At 39.1% G+C, this 8,059-nt stretch overlaps 1 long non-coding RNA gene across 1 annotated transcript; it reads right to left on the bottom strand.

Moving 5' to 3' along the window:
* Positions 1–450: 450 nt before the first annotated feature.
* On the bottom strand, positions 451–1,602 carry LOC145440178 (uncharacterized). Its single transcript, XR_013915453.1, has 3 exons — positions 961–1,602; positions 733–890; positions 451–554 (listed from the first exon to the last, which is right to left on the bottom strand). It is a non-coding gene; the product is annotated as an uncharacterized LOC145440178 (long non-coding RNA).
* Between the last annotated feature and the right edge of the window lie 6,457 nt (positions 1,603–8,059).

Below are 8,059 nucleotides of genomic sequence, written 5' to 3' on the forward strand. Positions count from 1 at the left end.
ATGTAGCTAGATGCATGTTTTTGAAATTCTCTATTTGCTGACGATTGCCCTTGAGAAGTGTCAGCTCGAAAAGCTTCGGGTTTTAATATGAATATATTATTAAAATGTATATTAAAGTTCTGTACCCCAAAGAGTCTCTTCAAATATGATAGAATAGCAATCAACCATGCCTCAAGACTTGTTTGTATCCTCCCTTCAGTGTGCTAGAGGATTTGTTAATATACGCATCGTCATTGAACCGTTATTGAACCTTGTAATAACGTTTCGTTCAGACCTTGCGATCGCAAGCTGCGAAAAGAGAGACAATTGGGAGTGCAAACAGAGCAGCGCAGACAGAACATGCCAATCAGAAGACTATAATAGCATATTAGGAACAACAAAGGACCTAGTTTCAGATTCCTTAGAAACTACATGAAAAGTAATTCAAACAAATTCGCCTACATGCTACCAGTAAATCTTCTTTACAATAGCTGTGATCCAACAATGGCTCTTGCAGGTGTGCGATCTGATCAGTGCTGCTTGAACCCGGTATTTCTTCTTGAGTGTCATGTCCACTGCAAATACAGTTAGTCCCAGTGATGTAACCAAAAAATATCAAACAATTATAAAATTGGTCATATCACAAATGAGTCGGATTACATAACATGTCAGTCAGCTTGCTACAGATTGATGGGAATGATTTTCGCTACTCATATATATGTTGTAAATTGATAATTTATTTATTCTTCTCACCTCTGATGCCTGAGCAACACCCTTCTTGGTGCTCTGGACTTCGTCCACTCAAAAATGCCAGGAACCGCTCCCATTTTCAAAAAGTGACGTCCGCCAGAAATTAGTCTATAGTCGTTTTCATGAAAATGCTCGCCACAGACCCGCGTATTTACAGTTATCTATACAAATGTCAAGAGTTATCTGGACAGAACATATGAGAGACTGGAACAGATGTGATGATTTACTTACTTTGAAATTTGGCCCAACTTCACGCCGAATGTTTTGTACCCATTTTTTCCTCGTTTCTTCTTTAACAGGAAACCTGTGAAAAGATAAATTCATCGTCATTCTTGAGTCATTGTTGCATTTTGGAACGCAACAGTGCAAATGGGATCTTCCTTTCACAGTCCGCGGTCCCTTATCTGCATTCATATCCGATTTCCTATAAGCTATATAAAATAGGCTATAGATTTTTTGTTAACGATACTTTGCAAATCAACCTGTACACATAAAACATAATGATAATTAGTCGAATAAATTCACTACTTTATATGCGTTATGATAGGCTTACCATATTTTGGAAATCTAAAAAGAGGACACTTTTTCAGAAATTTGCAACTTGCAAAACCGGAGTAGAATTCTCAAAAACCGGTTAATTTTTTCCACTTTGTGATCGGTTGATTAGAAAAAAAAAGGTCATCATTCCGGCTCAGAGCTTTAAATACCGTTTTTCTCTCCACATTGCCAGGTGGATGACTAAAAAAAAAAAAAAAAGGTCAGCTTTACGCTCACAGCTAAAATCACCATTTTTCACTCCGAAATACCCGCCGGAGCTTCAATTATGTGCTAATTTGCGGCATATCACTCGCAATTTGCTCTAAATCTGACCTAAATTTTCTAAAAAGAGGACGTATGGTAAGCCTACGTTATGATCAACTATTTCACAGATAGGCATAACCCTATCTGGTATTACTGGTTGGTCCTGTGGATATACGGCTGTCGAAGTCATCAGAAAATCATGACTAGTGTCATTGCCGCCCTGGCCGCCCAGCTGCATATCCACAGGGCCTTACTTGTTCCCCGACTTTTGTGAGTGAAAAGTTGTCACACACCGCCACATAAAAGCTTTGTAAAACGACTGTAAACCAGCTCGGTTTTTCGCTCAAAACATTGAATAGTATTGATGAGTATGTTAACAACACTTGTTTTGTACCAAAACGCGGAACCACCATCAAGCGAAAACGCACGGCGTTAAATAACGTAACCTACTCCAAAACAGCCACCTGCGCCTATGAAGCTCGATTCAGCTCTGTCCAACCATAGGCCGAAATGGCGGCGCCCGAGAGCAAAAATGAAAATCGTCCATTCCAGTCGCAGCACATAGCTTGAAAAAAGCGATAAGCGCCACTGTGCTGTAACAATGATAATAATACCTTTGATTTTAACTGGAATGTTTTATGATCACCGCTATAGAAAATAGTATTATGTATTATATCACGGATCATTCAAGCATCACCGTTATTCGTAAACAATGGAATTGGCAAAAATACGATGATTGGCCGATTGAATAAAGTAATAAGCCACTAAAACAGTGGCTCTCACGAGGATATAAATTGGAACATTTCTATATACTCCCCTTGTTTTAATCATGAGTCGTCGTAGGCCCGACGTACTCGTGGTGAAGAATACAAAAGATTGTGAACATGGGCAAATGCCATTGTTCTATTTTTATATCACCAAGTCACCATTCGAGTTTCTCTTGAGACCGGCGCTGGGGCCTTGTGGGAGAGAGGAAGGTAAGCAGCAGTGCGACCACAGATATATGAATTCTATTCCTCGTGTATAACTCCATGTATTTACAGAAGTTTGTAACAGTTTCAGATTGTCGTTTCCGCCTCTGTGAAAAACTGTTATTTGGTATATTTTTCAGAAAACTCTGAACTCAGCGTGCACATTCGACTCGAGACAGGTCGAGTCACCAAGAATTTGTTACTCAAGCCATTACAACCCAGATCAAAGCCTAAGCCTATCCGTGATTTCAGTATATAACGGCGAAATCTTCATAGAAGGCAGCTGTGCGTGAAACCGTATGGTATATCCATATATCGCCTTTCGAGCATACGCCGCGACACATCAGCAGGAATATAAATTTTAAGGAATTTGAATCATCGAATTCTCGGTAAAAGACAGGCTCAGAAAGTTTTTAAGGTTGACTCGTTGCGAAGAATGGCTTCCGGTTGCAAGTCACCCTCCATACGGTCGTCGTAGATATAGAGGTTGCGAAGGACATGATTGATATCAGTAAACCGTTGTTTTCTTACAATGAGTCTACTTTGTAAAGGTATGCCTGACCAATTCGATTACGTTTTGAGGAGCTGGCAATTGGCATTATAGCCAAGAAGGCGTTTCTTTCCCACATGTTTTAAGCTCCGTCGTCATCCTGATATTTCAGAATCCTTTATTGAATAATTAATATAGTTTTCAGCAATTCAATATACCATAAGAATTGCGATTTAACGAAAAGAAAGGAAGGAGTGAATTGCTACGTATATTGTTATGAATTTTCTCAATTTGTGGGATCGACATACAGCTTACATTTGAATAGCACCAACATGTGTTATGTATGTGTAACCGCATTGCTGTGAAGACTAGACGTAATAACTGGATAATGTTGTAGACAGGGTTGTAACCAAGTCACATGCCTCAGAGTCACAAATCAGTCTCACTTTTATAGTTTTGACTCGAGTCAAGTCGAGTCATTTTCAATTCCTCACCGAGTCAAGTCTGAGTCCAAGTCAACGAGCAGCGGGTCGACTCCGAGTCATGGTATTATGAATCGAATCCAACTCCAAGTCATTGTGCTGACCGCCCAGTTTCCAGCTAAAGTCTTGTTAAACCCACTTTTTATAACTCTGTTTGGTGATATCGAATGGTTCGCATTTATAATATCCTAATTTTCCCCACTTTTAGCAGTGTCTGGTCGCATTTTAAAGTACCAGTACCAATTAATAGACAAAATCCGAATAGTGAGGTTACTTTATATCAGTGGTTCTCAACCGGGGGTCCGCGAAGCCTCCAAATTCGTAAAATTATTGAAAACCTAATTTTTATATAATTTTTTAATTAGGAAAAGCATTGGCCTGTTTGGCTTCATAATAGCTAAAACGTTAGAACTCACATCATTGAAATGGTCGTCTGAGATAAATATTTGACTGTGCAAACTCATTTTAATTGTCAAATTGCAAATAGCCTGCCGATGCAAACATATTGCTGTTTAGAGATGTTTTGTTGGGGTTTGTGGAAAAATGAAATGTTGGAGACAGCAAGGTCAAACAGGCAAACAGTTCGGATTTGGAGTTGTCAGAAATAGCAAATCACTAAACAGCCGTTTGAAATATAAATTTCCGAATCTGTCCCAATGAATTGAAACCTCGCGACGAAATCTATTTTCGCCTGTGATATAACCACTAAATAACTTAATTATGAGATGCTAGATAGAAATAGACTGTAGGCTGGACGTGATATGTTCATTAAAAACTCACATCAAAAGCTTTCGTCAGAAGCGTTACGCATAATATTACATTCGCCACCACCTCTCTTTGTGAAATGGATTTTCGGCTCTCATTCATATCGAATCGAAGACGCGGATTTTCAAGACAATAAATACAGCTGGAAAATTCCCTTCGAAATAATATAAGTCTACCCAATTTTTTACATGTAGTGTGCTGTTATTTTCAAGAAAAGTAATTTTGGGGCTGTTTATCACTAGTCTACATTTACTATTTGCAGAAGACAGCTGATGGTTGCACGATAATTGAGCTAATTTTGAACGAAAACTTGAGGGGGTCCGCGGGGGTCCGTGACGGTTCAAAAGGGGTCCGTGAAAAAAAAAGGTTGAGAACCACTGCTTCTAATATTCTTCGAAATTACAATGAAATGGTGGTCTCGGCCGTCTGAGTCTCGAGCCATGCGCAATGACTCGAGTCCAAGTCGAGTCATTTCCGTATTTTAAGAAAATGACTCGAGTCAAGTCGAATCATCATAAAACTGTGACTCGTGTCGGACTCGAGTCATTATAACCCTGGTTGTAAAGTTCATAATATCTTCAGGACGATTTATAAAGTATAACATGTATTTATTGCATATTCATTATTTGTATCACTAAATGTGTGCTTGTGTTAATGTCGGGTTTGAATCTTATATTTTTTCGTCTAGTTCCGTATATATAGAATGCAGTGTTGGGATGACTCGAGTCAACTTTTTCGTATGACTTGACTTGACTCGAGTCACTTCGCAAAAATGACTTGACTTGACTTGACTCGGCGCTTCAGAAATGTGGATTGACTCGTGACTCGGAGCAAAATTTACGAGTCAATTTCAAGTCATCAATAAGTAAATGGTGTCGACTAAATCACTGCATCATGTGTATATTCGGATTATTCGCGATACGGCGATTTCACTTGTGATAGCAGCCAGTCATTCACTTATTGTACGTTTCACTGGTCCTCCATTGCTACATCACAAATAAATTGGCCGCAAACGAGATGATCACAGCTAACGTTGCCGCAGTAGTAGTAGATTAATATCAACGTATCTCAGTTTCTTAGACGGCCCAGTGCTTACATTGAGCAGTGCTCACCTTCACCAACCCTCATGTATGATTGAAATCGAATGAATATAGTTCATGCGTTTACATTCTCACGGATGTGTAGATAGGTAGTGTATTGTACCATATCAATAAAAGTTCTTGAGGCTTCGTATTAGATCCTCTATTTTGGCTGGTATTAACAGACTGTAGCATGTAACTATGCAGGTACTTGCGTATTTCATTAGCAGTTCTACGTGTGCGTGTGCGATAGAATGCCTTTTTGCATGTATATCCAACTTTATATTCGTTATTTGATTCAAGATAAATGGCTAATTAATCTGTCTTTCACACATCTGGAAAAATGTCATGACTTTGAATCATTATTCTACTTCGAACATTCGAATTGACTTGAATTGTGACTTGACTCGTGACTTGACTTGACTTGACTCTACTTGACTCGAGTCACCTCCAAAAATCGAGTGACCTGACTTGACTCGAGTCAGCTTCGAAAATCGATTGACTTGACTTGACTCGAGTCAAAATCTGCAATGACTCGAGATGACTCGTGACTCGAAGGTAGTGACTTGATCCCAACACTGATAGAATGTGCATTGTGCAATGTTCATGTTAGTGTGTCACTAAGACTAAGCGATATTGTATGTACTTGTTTATATTTCTGTGATGCAAATTCCTGGTAATTACTGTTATAGTGGTGGCGCACAAAACCTGACATGATCCAAAAGATCACGATATTGGTCTTGAATGCACCACTGGACGAACATTACATTTGTGCGCGTGAATCACAGCATAATTTCTGTCATTTCGATTCTTCCTTTTCAATCATCTCTACCTCTGCTCTGTAGTGGCGAGATAGTGATACAATCCACACCCGTAACCAGAGGTGGTCAAAGTAGTCAAGAAAGCTCAAGTAGAAATATAAGTAGCGACGAAAGAAATCTACTCTAGTATGAGTATAAGTACTTCTTTCATAAGCGACTTAAAACTACTAGAAGTAGAAGTAGAATTGACTGACTTTAAATCTTCTCAAGTAAGTAAGTAATTGTGAAACGATCGTAATTCGTTCGCATGGACTGTCAAAAGCTGCAAATGGAGCTATGCGGAAGGTGTAGAGAGCTTAATTCATACTGATGCATCCCAGGAGGTGTCAATTTTTGACAGAATAAGCAGTCGTCCACACCATGGGATGTAAATGATAGTATTGATACGGAAATGCGATACTAATTCTTTGTTTACTCGAACATCCCGTTTTAGAGAATATCATGGCATGGCGCTCTCTCCCATATAATAAGGCCCCTATAGTTCAGTCAAAGAGCAATACGGAGAAGTTGTGTCGGACACGGCTTTAACACTTTGCGCGATTAGTATACGTTAATTAAAAATATTACAGATCGTAAAAATTCCACATAGCGTATAGCTTTATTTTCGGAAAATATAAGCATTACTACACTTGCTTTTATACTTCAACATGTACGTTTTCCGGACAAAAGCACTCAAACTATTATTTGAACTCAGCGTATTATACTCGTAATTGAAAGAAAAATACAAATACCATTTCTAAAAAGCGGAAAATATATTTCATGTGTTTTGCCTGGAAAGTTTCCACGGTGACCTGCTAAAAAGGTCTAACATTTGAAAAAGTCAAAGTCCACTTTTCCATAGGTCACGTCATGTGCTGCTAGGTATAATAGGTTATTGCTAGATTGCGAAACGATAGTTTCAAACGCTATGGGAGGGCCATACTTACTGTGATGATATTTGGTATAAGCGACAATGCGGTGTGAACTGAACCACGCAACCCGGTATATAAATTATATTCAGCGATACTTTCGTTAAAACATTTTTGTCACTCCATATCTACTGTGCGCAGAGCGCAACGAAAATCCTGGGCATTACATGACTTTTCTGAAAGTTAAATGTTGGTATTACGTGACAGCAGCCCCGAAATTCCTTCGGCTATCTTTCTTATTGACAAACTGAAAATAGCGAAAAGTAAGTAAGTAGTTCATAAAATATTACGAAGTAGAAGTAGAAGTAGCGAAAAAAAGATCTACTTGAGTAAATACCAGAAGTAGAAGAAAACTACTTGAGTACTTCGAAAAAGTAGAAGTACTTCGTTACTGACCTCCTCTGCCCGTGACACCAATGGGTTGTGGGTTCGAGTCCGACCGAGGTCGACTCCGGAATTCCTACCAAAGTGTTGGAGGCTTATCGAAGCTCCTCATCGCCATCTCATCCGTGTAAGCGGTGTCTTATAAAAAGCCTAGAAGTGGGCCGTGCTACAAGTCGGCAGTTAGGAATAAAAATGAAGAAAATTGGCCTGGTGTAAATGACCAGAGTAGTCAACAAACACCATGAATACCACAAACAAACCTCTGCTCTGTAACCTCTTGCAACCCCAATTCTTCATCTACCGCAATACTGTAATCTGACCTCTTCATGTATTACATAGGAATAGCAATTTGACTGTACTGAAATTGTTACAATTTACTCGATAATCCCGCCATTTTCCTTTGGGGGCAGGTTGCTCCCCGGATTAAGTGTGTATTTACCAGTTTTACTGTTAATAAAGAAAATGATAATAATAACTTGGAACTTCCTAATCTCTAGTGGCAAGATCGGTCCGGTCTGGTTCTCAGCATTTGGCTGTAGTGTTATGATCTGCATTCGTTGCAACTGAGGACTGGGCATAATGATCCGAGTACTCGAATCTGAATCGATTATCTTTTTAATTATTCGAGT

The sequence above is a fragment of the Botryllus schlosseri genome, chromosome 6 (assembly GCF_051294905.1).
Source record: "Botryllus schlosseri isolate E-star chromosome 6, Bs_hap1, whole genome shotgun sequence".
Lineage (NCBI taxonomy): Eukaryota > Metazoa > Chordata > Ascidiacea > Stolidobranchia > Styelidae > Botryllus > Botryllus schlosseri.